At 37.2% G+C, this 11,517-nt stretch overlaps 1 long non-coding RNA gene across 1 annotated transcript; it reads right to left on the reverse strand.

Moving 5' to 3' along the window:
* Window positions 1–9,221: 9,221 nt before the first annotated feature.
* Window positions 9,222–10,777, reverse strand: LOC125212951 (uncharacterized). Its single transcript, XR_007174803.2, has 2 exons — window positions 10,638–10,777; window positions 9,222–9,411 (listed from the first exon to the last, which is right to left on the reverse strand). It is a non-coding gene; the product is annotated as an uncharacterized LOC125212951 (long non-coding RNA).
* Window positions 10,778–11,517: the final 740 nt, after the last annotated feature.

Here is an 11,517-nt window from a genome sequence, read left to right on the forward strand (position 1 = left end):
ATTTATTTAATTTCTTTTTTTATTTTTATTTCCAACAAATTCAATTAATATTTTATTAAAATATTAAATTAATACTAATAATTCATTAAATCATTAAAAACTACAAAAATTACAACATCCAAACGAAAATACATAATTGAAATCCTATGGAGTATTTTTTATTTTAATTTTAATTTTTTAATTTTTGATTTTTATTACAATATTGAAAAATACAAAAATTAAAAATTACAATATTTTTATTTGTTTTATTTTTAAATTTTCCTGATTTAAAAAAAAAACATTTTAAACAGATATAAACGACGCACACTCGCGGGCCGGCGAGTGTGTGTCACGCACGAACCGGAGCACGCCATGTCGCCAAGGCGCGTGGCGAGCTGTCTCGTGCCGATGCCCTTCTCTGCGAGACACACGGCGAGCTGGCAGGGACGAGATGGTGTTTGCAACACGGTCTCGTCGTCGTCTCGTCTCGGTGGAACGAGATAGGGACGGCGACGAGCCGCGCTGCTGATGCTCTAACAAAATTAAATTACCGTTAGGTCACAATATTCTCTATATTGTCTTTGTAGGGATCAGACCACTCGGGATTCGCTAATTACCGGGACCTCTTTTATTGATTAAGTCTGAGATGGCTAATCTCAGGAATACAAGCCAATACAAGTGTGATACTAAGATTACACTCTACACGAGTACAAGAAGATACAATTGAAGAACCCTAGACTAAGATCAAGTACTACACAGAACTTGAGTCTTCATCTTCTTCAAATTAACCTGCACACTTAAGTAGAATCGTTAGTAACACAAGAATGATCCCGTAAGATCTAATATTCAGAATGAAACTTAGCAACTAAGAAAGAAACAGTAGGAATATGGCTCAGGTCACAACAGTGACTTCACTGGGCCAAGGACCTCCCTACTCACTTCTACCACAAGTCACAAAGAGGGAAACCGTTGAAAAAGAACTCAGGGACCAGAAACCTCAGTTTCACTGAGTGCACGACCAACGTAGTCTCCTCACACAAGGATCAACACCAAACTCTTGGATCACTACTCAGCAACACAAGAACCTCGAAGAAACCTCCAGTCACCACCAAATCCAACACAGAAGTTGGACCAAACCCTAGATCTGAGAAGGAATACACTAAGTCTCACTTGACTCAAGATCTGAACCGATGAACAGCTATATAACCAAGTATCAACGGTGAGAACAAAAGACTGGAGAAGATAGCCGGCGAACGCGGCCGGAATCTAGAGAGAGGTTAGAGAGAAGGCAGAGCAAAGGCGCAAGAGAGAGAGAGAGAGAGAGTTCTGGTTTTGAATTAGGGTGTAACCGAAGAGTCATTAGACTCGTAACAAACACACACATTAATCCAACGGCTCAGAAGCACGATCCTTGTGGAGCTGCTACGTGGCATGCATCTGTGCCATCAAATAAGTAACAGGCCTGCAAAACCGGGCTGGACTTATTATCAGTATTGGGCCACATATTAATTAAATGAGCAAGCCCAACACAATTAATATACAGGTCCAAAACACAAATAGTCCACACATTATTCAACATTCTCCACCTTGGACTACTTTGGGAGTATGTGGGAAGAGCCTAAGTCTACTGTTGTTTTCATCACAGCCTACAAGGTTTGTCTCAAGACACCAAAGAGTTTTAAAGCTCATTAGTTAAGAGAGAAACCAGGTTGCCTGAGCAAGACTCCAGATGGCTAGGCCAATTAGTCTTGCAGGACTTTCACATGCCTTGTGACTTCAAAGAGTCAACAAGGTCTTTCCCCGGGACATGCAATGCACATGCTCAACCAAAATCAAAGTGCAATTTTTTGATGCATGACAACAATTTATCCACAGAGAGACATTTAGTACCCATATCAGCAGGGTTATGATCAGTATGCACCTTTTGTAAAAGAACTTCACATTTTTCCGCAACATCTCTAATAAAATGGAACCTAACATCTATATGCTTAGTTCTATCATGGAAGACAGGATTTTTACAAAGTTGAATGGCAGACTGACTATCAGAGTACAACACAGGAGCAAACTTAATAAACTTGAGCTCAGAGAGAACTCCCTTTAACCAGATTGCCTCCTTCATAGCCTCTGTAATGGCTATATACTCTGATTCTGTTGTAGACAGAGCTACAATGTGTTGGAGTTGTGATTTCCAACTAACACAAGACCTGCAAACCTGAAACACATAGGAAGTTGTGGACTTCCTCTTGTCCCTATCATTTGCATAGTTAGAATCAACAAATCCACACAACTCAACACCTTGATCATGCTTAGAAAAACACAAACCATACTTAGAAGTATTTTTCAGATATCTAAGCAACCACTTAAGAGCTTCCCAATGCACTGGCCCAGGGTTAGACATGTATCTACTCAAGCAAGAAACAGCATAGGCAATATCAGGTCCAGTACTAACCATAAGATACATCACAAAGCCAATAGCATTAGAATAAGGGACCTTTTGCATAGCTTTAACCTCAGATTCAGTTGTAGGACAAAGGTCCTTACTTAGCATAAAATGAGCAGCTAAAGGAACAGAAGCAATTTTAGCACCAAGCATATTAAACTTTTCAAGAATTTTTTGCACATAAGGTTCCTGATGAAGGACCAGAGAAGAGGACTTCCTATCCCTAAGGATATTGATCCCCAAAATATTTTTAGCATCACCAAGATCTTTCATGTCAAAATTTCCACATAAAACACTTTGCACATGTTTAATAGACTTAATGCAAGGACCCATAATCAACATATCATCCACATACAACAGCAAGAACACATGCACTTTATCAAGGTTTTTCACATACAAGCAGGCATCAAAGGTACTCATAATAAAACCTAACTTCTGCATGCATGTATTAAACTTAATATTCCACTGCCTAGGAGATTGTTTAAGACCATACAGAGCCTTTTTAAGCAAACACACATGATTGGAAAAGTTTGGGTCCACAAAATCCTCTGGTTGTTTCATGTATATGGGTTTATCCAAGTCACCATGAAGAAAAGCAGTTTTGACATTCATTTGCTTTAATTCCCAATTAAAATGAGCACATAAGACAAGCATCACTCTTACAGTAGTAAACTTAACCACAGGAGCAAAAATTTCTGTATGATCAATCCCCTCTTGCTGAGTAAAACCTTTGGCAACCAACCTAGCCTTGTACCTCAACCCCTCAATCTCATCTTTTAATTTGAACAGCCACCTGCAATCAACTACAGAGGCACCAGGGGGCAGAGGCACAAGGATCCAAGTTTTATTGACAAACAGAGAGTGGATTTCCTCTTGCATAGCTTTAAACCATAAATCCTAGTACTTGGACTTTTGAGCCTGCTTAAAGGTTTGAGGCTCATTTCCATCAGATTCAAACACATTAAAAGCTAGGGCAACTAAATTCACATAAGAACCAAATCTATCAGGGACTTTACCAACCCTTCTTGCTCTATCGCTAGTTAACTGATAATTGTGTAAATCTGGATTATTACTGGGTTGTGGCTCACCATCAAAAACATTTTCATGGTCAGGGTCTTGGTTTTCTAGAGGCTCAGGGGGTATAGGATCTGGGTTGATAGGGGAAGAGTTCCACACCTGCTCCACCTCAGTGGAAGCATCACTGCCCTGGGACTCCACCTCACTTGAGGGCCTCTCCTCAGATTGCTCCACCTCACTAAGAGGTTCACCATCTGAGGATGGAGAAGCAGGGGACCTGGGGACAACACAGGGGAAGTCATCTTCATTGAAGATAACATCCCTACTGACTACAACCTTGAAACCAGGTTCATCCTTAACCCACATCCTATAACCCTTAACACCATCTGGATAGCCAACAAAAACACCCTTCCTAGACCTTGGGTCTAACTTGTCAGTTTTTGAATGAATAAAAGCACTACACCCAAACACCCTTAGGTGTGACAGATTGGGTCAGTGAAAACATGCTCAGGGCATCTGCCCTTAAGAGGAACAGAAGGGGATCTATTTATCAAATAACAAGCAGTGTAAAGAGCTTCACCCCAAAACTTTTTTGACAAACCACTTTTGGACAGGAGACACCTAACCTTTTCAAGTAAAGTCCTATTCATCCTCTCAGCAACACCATTTTGCTGAGGGGTGTAAGGAGTAGTTTTATGTCTCCTAATCCCAGATTTTTGACACAAAGAATCCATTTGAGCATTGCAAAACTCAAGGCCTTATTTGTCCTAATGGTCTTGATACATTTTCCAGTTTGATTTTCAATTAAAACTCTCTAATTTGAACAGGTTTGAAAGACATCATACTTATGTTTTAAAAGAAAACACCAAACTTTTCTTGAAAAATCATTCACAATGGATAAGAAATACACAGATCCAGAGTGGGTAGTAACAGAGGCAGGGCCCCAAACATCCATATGCAAGTACTCTAAGACAGCTTGGCTAACATTTTCAGTCATAGGGGTGGGAAAAGACACCCTATGTTGTTTTCCCATGACACAGGTTTCACAAAAGGGGAGCTCATTTTTGAAATCCAACTCACTCAACATTTTAGAATTTTTCAAAAGTTTTAACCCCTTCTGACTCATGTGCCCAAATCTATTATGCCACAGTAAAGCCTTATCCATTTTAACCAGATTTACACTATGATCATAACTAGTTAGAGGCTTAGTAGTACACACATACAGATTACATTTTTTCACAGCTTTAAACAGGCATAGCACACCTTTACAGATCATCATAATACCCTGCCCCCACTTACCCTCAAAACCCTCAAATTCAAGACAAGACCAAGATAGCAGATTGTAATTCAGATCAGACACATATCTCACATTTTTCAAAGGCAGCAAGTAACCATTCTCAAACTTTAAAAGCACAGTACCAATGCCAAGGATTTTACACTTCTTGTCATTAGCCATGGACACAAAAGCATTTTCCACAGGTTTGAGAGAAGTAAAAGAATCTTTGAAAGGACATATGTGAAAAGTGCATCCTGAATCAATTAGCCAGTCATTTTTGGTAAAGAAACACTCAGAGGCAGAGTTTACAGAAAAAACATCATGGTTCATGAAACACACACCATCTGCACCATCATCTCTGGCCAGATTAGCAACAGCCTCCAACTGATTATTACCATTTGGATTCTTACCTTTCTTGGGTCTATTACATTCTGCCTTGTAATGACCCACTTCACCACAATTAAAACATTTTCTTTTAAACTTAGGGTCTTTACTTTTAGACCTAGACCTGCCTCTGTTTGACTTCTTACCATTCCCAGAGGAATTACTGCCATCCCCTCTAGATTTAGACCTCCCTCTCACATTCAAAGCCTTAGTTTGAGAAGATTTAGGGTTAAAGTTTTCTTTAAGCTCCAATTCTTTTGACTTTAAAGAACTGATTATTATGTCTAGAGGGGCACTATCCCTTCCATACTTTATAGCTGCCTTAACATCACCATAAGTATCAGGGATAGCATTCATGAGGGCTATGCTGGTATACTCATCAATGGTTTTATCTCCAGACCTTTTAATGTCCTGGACCAGTTTTTGAAAAATATCAATATTATCATCTATGTCCTTTGAAAGATCTAATTTAAATTTAAAAAGCTTTTCCAGGATGTATAGAGGACATAGAAGTTTCAGTATAGAGGGTATCCAGCTTAGCCCACATCTCACTGGCAGATTCAATAGCCCCAACCTTTCTAATCACAGAGTCAGAAAGGTTGAGGATAATTGAAGACCTAGCTAACTCATTCATTTCAGCCTTTTTCTCAGCAGACATATTTTCAGGAAGGACCCCTTCAATGGCTTTGAAAACCTTTTGCTGAATCAGAACACATTTAACCTTTTGTTTCCATATAACAAAATCATTTTTCCCATTGAAGGGGACAATGCCAACTGGCTGAGTCATTTTGAGAAAGATTTTAACACACACAAAAGAACTCAACACTCCAAGGGCAAAGCAAGCAACTCTACTTTCACAGATAGTGGATTTAAACAAATAACAGTAAAAAAATCCACTAGAAACAAAGATGCAGAGATTTTTCATGCAATAATCACAGATGCAGCTAGCAGCAAGCACACACACAGGTAAAACAACTCAAGGTGATCCCAGACACACAAAGATCAAGTCCAGGTGAGTTCCTCCCTATCTGTCACGTGTACCCCGGCAAGAGGATTTCCCAGTTCACAATCACCCAATATATGGGGGCGCAGGGGGTCACTCAAGGCGGTTAAGGCACAGGGTGGATAGGTAATTTACTCAAGACACAGAAACAGAGCTTTGAAATACACACCTTGAGTAAGAAAAGAAAGACAAGCAAGCAGCGGAAGAAAAGAAAGCTATAAGCACCAAGATCATGCAAGAAGACAAGAGCACCGAGCCTAGACCGCGGCCAGCGGTTACTACCAGCAACAAAAGCCCAAGCCTAGGGTTCTAAGAAAGCAGAAAAGAGAGGTTTAGCCAATTTACCAGAGCGGTTACCCTTCGTTAAGGTGTAACCGTCTTACCTCAGGGCCTATACCGGAGGCCGAGCTTTACTCTGACGAGCCCACCTCCTTAATTTGCGAGCCGGCGCGCCCAAGTGATCCCCCCGTGGCTCTGATACCACTGTAGGGATCAGACCACTCGGGATTCGCTAATTACCGGGACCTCTTTTATTGATTAAGTCTAAGATGGCTAGTCTCAGGAATACAAGCCAATACAAGTGTGATACTAAGATTACACTCTACACGAGTACAAGAAGATACAATTGAAGAACCCTAGACTAAGATCAAGTACTACACAGAACTTGAGTCTTCATCTTCTTCAAGTTAACCTGCACACTTAAGTAGAATCGCTAGTAACACAAGAATGATCCCGTAGGATCTAATATTCAGAATGAAACTTAGCAACTAAGAAAGAAACAGTAGCAATATGGCTCAGGTCACAACAGTGACTTCACTAGGCCAAGGACCTCCCCACTCACTTCTACCACAAGTCACAAAGAGGGAAACCGTTGAAAAAGAACTCAGGGACCAGAAACCTCAGTTTCACTGAGTGCACGACCAACGTAGCCTCCTTACACAAGGATCAACACCAAACTCTTGGATCACTACTCAGCAACACAAGAACCTCGAAGAAACCTCCAGTCACCACCAAATCCAACACAGAAGTTGGACCACACCCTAGATCTGAGAAGGAATACACTAAGTCTCACTTCACTCAAGATCTGAACTGATGAACAGCTATATAACCAAGTATCAACGGTGAGAACAAAAGACTGGAGAAGACAGCCGGCGAACGCGGCCGGAATCTAGAGAGAGGTTAGAGAGAAGGCAGAGCAAAGGCGCAAGAGAGAGAGAGAGTTCTGGTTTTGAATTAGGGTGTAACCGAAGAGTCATTAGACTCATAACAAACACACACATTAATCCAACGGCTCAGAAGCACGATCCTTGTGGAGCTGCTACGTGGCATGCATCTGTGCCATCAAATAAGTAACAGGCCTGCAAAACCGGGCTGGACTTATTATCAGCATTGGGCCTCATATTAATTAAATGAGCAAGCCCAACACAATTAATATACAGGTCCAAAACACAAATAGTCCACACATTATTCAATAGTCTTCTTCTTCCCAAAATTATTTCATGCGTCAAAGTTAAGTCAAAGTTAAGCGGATTTCATAATTTTTCATAATTCTTATCATGTCAATTTAACACTATTATTTTAGAAAAATCCATTAATTTAGAATATAAATGAATTATTATTATAGTACTTAATAAAACACTCAAAACTATTGTTATAATTAATTATTATAAAATAAGTTGAATGCTTGATATAGTACGTTATGCATTTTCAAACAAAATTTTATTCAATCATTTTACAGCTTAATTTTAAGTTTTTTCTATGTCTTTTGTGTTATACTTTCATACCTTGTGTTTTTGTTAAATTTTCTAAAATAAGTTATAGCTAGTGTAACAATGAAATCAATATTTATCTTAATATATACTAAAAAATATAAAAAAATTTAAATGTTTTTGTTATTGAAATTTGAATTGCATAATAAAATAATATAGTCATTATGATGAAGAATTTTTTGGCATTATCTTTTTGATCTTTTTGTTATTTTCGTTAACCTTTATTATATGTAGGAGTATTTTATTTTTTTACTGACATTAAGTGGTACAATTGAAAATCACAAATTTTATGAATTGTGTTAATTTTCTAATCCGATATGAATAACATTTTCTTCCACTTTAATCTTGCATGGTTTACTTTGAATCATAGTACAAGACTTTGTTCTGACGCCTTAATTCTTCTATCCAAGATCTACTTTCATTATTTTAAAACGACCTCACCCAAAAATCATCTCCATCCCCTCCACACCCCACTCACATAATCACATCTTTTAACAATAACCTCACTTAGAAAATACGTCACTTTACTTGCTCTAGAAGCTAGTCTACGACCAAGGCAAATTCTATTAGTACATCTCTAGTGAATTTAGGTTCATTTCTATTGTTTGTTTGTCATTCAATGTCCGCGACTACTAAAATTCCATGTGTTGTTAGTGGACTTGAGATCGATGTCAAATTCAAGTGGGATCGGGGTAGAGTGGTAGACCAATCCTTCGGTTAGTCCCAAAGTCAAAAGAATTTCCTTTTCCTTTAATTTTGACTTTTCATAGATATCATAGTATAACAGTTACACTTTATTCTTTTGGAAGTTAGGTTAATTATGCTAGTAATTTTTTAATGTAGGCGTTTACGGAAGGGAATTTGATCTGCCGGTGAGAATTGACTGACAGAGCCTGGTTTCCTCTTTTCTCATACATGAAAAATGTATAGCTGATCATGTTTAGATAATGTAATTAGATAAAAAGGATATCCATATCATGAGTTATTAGAATATTCCGTTAATTTCATCACCACCGCCCCTGACTTACTATAATTTTGGAATTTGTTAGGCTCACATTATATTGCATTATTGCAAAATATACTACTACTATTTGGGACAAGTCTGAATCAAATCCCTTTGGGCCGGATTAAATTGGTCTTAATGCTACAAATAGCTGAATTGACACTTATAGTTGAATAAAATTAAATAATCAAATTTTGAGTTTTGGTAGATAAATAATTATAATTAAAATATAATCACACTATCAAATAGAGTTTCCTTCCACTTCTAAGTGTATAACATCCTCCTAATCTAATCCGCTAGATTTTCACCTGGATTGTCACAAAACTTCAAACACGATTTGCATCATACACTTTAAAATTTGCATCATAGTAGTAATCTCGATAAAACATAAGAGTTGCCGGAAGTTAAATAGGAGAAGTAAAAACTTGACATTAAATCCTTGCAATTAATAACCTGATGCTCCTTTCCTCCCTTCCACTTATATGCCATTCCATTTTCATTCACGATCATCGCAGTTGCCGGAAAATCGACAGTCCACTACTACATAAAAAGAATCGAAAACATGCATCATCGTAAAGTATGACTTCCTTTGTTGCTTATAGAGGTGTTAAGTGGGCTGGCCAGCCCAGCCCGGCCCAATGACATTTGAGCCCAGCCCAGCCCAAGCCTATGTCTGTGGAGGACTAGGCCGGGCCTGGGTCTTGGTATAAATAATGAGCCCAGTCCAAACCCGGGCCCAGATGGTAAGTGGGTCAGGGCCAAGTTCAAAATATTTATTGTGCTAATTAAACATTACTTAATCTATATCATAGTGTAATGGCATATAAATATATATTATCAAAAAATAAGGAATCAATTTGTAGACATGTAGTTTTATATATTCTCACAAAATTTGTTTCCTACCCAAGACAAAGCATCTGTCATTTGTATTAGTCTACTGAGATAGATGTTGAGGGACGATCCTAATGATTGCCCTAATGCCAAAACCGTTGTGAGTATTCTTTCATTTATTGTCCTATAAATTAGACATTTTTATATGCTTTCATGATCTCTTGGCATTTTGCAATCAGGCTAATTTTTGTTTATTTATTGTGAGTATTATTTGGCATTTGTAACCTCCTTTACCGTCCGATAGAAGATGTTAAAAATTCTGGTACATAACTTATATCATAGACATATTAACTAGATTTCTCAAAATCCATGATTATCCATTCCTAATTATCTCCATTATAACACAAGTATATAAACTTAATATTGGTATTTTTAAGATAAATCCCTACTAGGTTTTCGATGTCGGGAAATCCGTTAAATTCGTATTATCCCTCATTTTCAACATAGATTTCATATTCGTTATGGAATTAACCAACAAAAATCCACAAATAGAAGATCTTATGAAGTCAGAATTTCATTTATAAAAGAAACTCACAATTAGTTTCGATTTTGATTCGATCTAGCGTTCAAAACTCATCAAATAATGTATTTTAAAATCCAATTCAAGCCAAAACTATCTTTTCACCTCAAAATTCACCAATTCAGCCACCTATACGTTCAATATTCATCCACATCAATAACCATGTGATCCCACTTCTAATTCAAACATCAAATCATAGTGAACGAAGGCCCACAGTCGCGTAAACACCAACATATCGAAATTTAAATGGTTTAATCATTCCAACCCCAAGAGGCCTAATTTTTCTAATATCATAACACAATATATATGTATCAATTTTCAAGCTATAAAAATAGTATGGATAGTTAAAACTTACTTGATTTATTAGAGTTTACGCAATTAGGATGACGATGCGATGAGAAATCGAGAGGGAGAAAGAGCTTAAGAACCCACCGTTCTCCTCCTCTATGGAGGCCACGACTGTACCTATCAAAATATGAGGAAGAAGAAGTGTTGGACAAGTGTTATAGTGAGGTGGAAAGATTCTAGAAGTTTTCATATTTATCTACTAATTTATTCTATATAATTTTCTAACTAAATTCATTTTCTTGTACTAATTCATGGAACTTGACTAATTTTGGAAATTACTGATTTTGATGCTGATTATGTTTATAGATCTTGATAGGCAGGCAGAAACATGATGAATTGAACAAATTGATCTGTCGTTTAAATCTATGTTTACATTTTTAATCTCTTCTTTTAAATGCATAATTAGATTTCTATGTGTTTTGTCTATATGCATTAGATTTTCAAATCGAATGTTTTGATCAATGTTGTTTTCTAATTGAATGTTTTTCTATCCCTATTATTATTCAATTATATAGACGTGTTCATGTAGCTTATTTATTGCCTAATCATCGCTTCTACTAATTACCAAAGCTATTAATTTCAATAATATATCAAAGTCAACTTTAAGATGCGGTTAGTATTAATACTTATATGTTTCAAATAATTTGCTTTGGTTGAATATGTGATTATATATAGCTTCGTAGTAGTACTTATCCACTCTGTCACCAATCTCAAACCTTATTTCCTCTAAAAAATAAATAAAACATACACATGTGCTTATTTGTCGATCAAAGAAAGCGGCGATTATTTTAGTGTGACAGACTTATTCGTTCCAATTGTCAATAAGAGCACTTTAAAGTTGAAATCAATTTATAGAAATAAATTTAGGCCCAAAGTAGAATTATATT

This window comes from Salvia hispanica, chromosome 3 (assembly GCF_029641045.1).
Source record: "Salvia hispanica isolate PSC_SH4W2 chromosome 3, Shi_PSC_v1, whole genome shotgun sequence".
Classification (NCBI taxonomy): Eukaryota; Viridiplantae; Streptophyta; class Magnoliopsida; order Lamiales; family Lamiaceae; genus Salvia; species Salvia hispanica.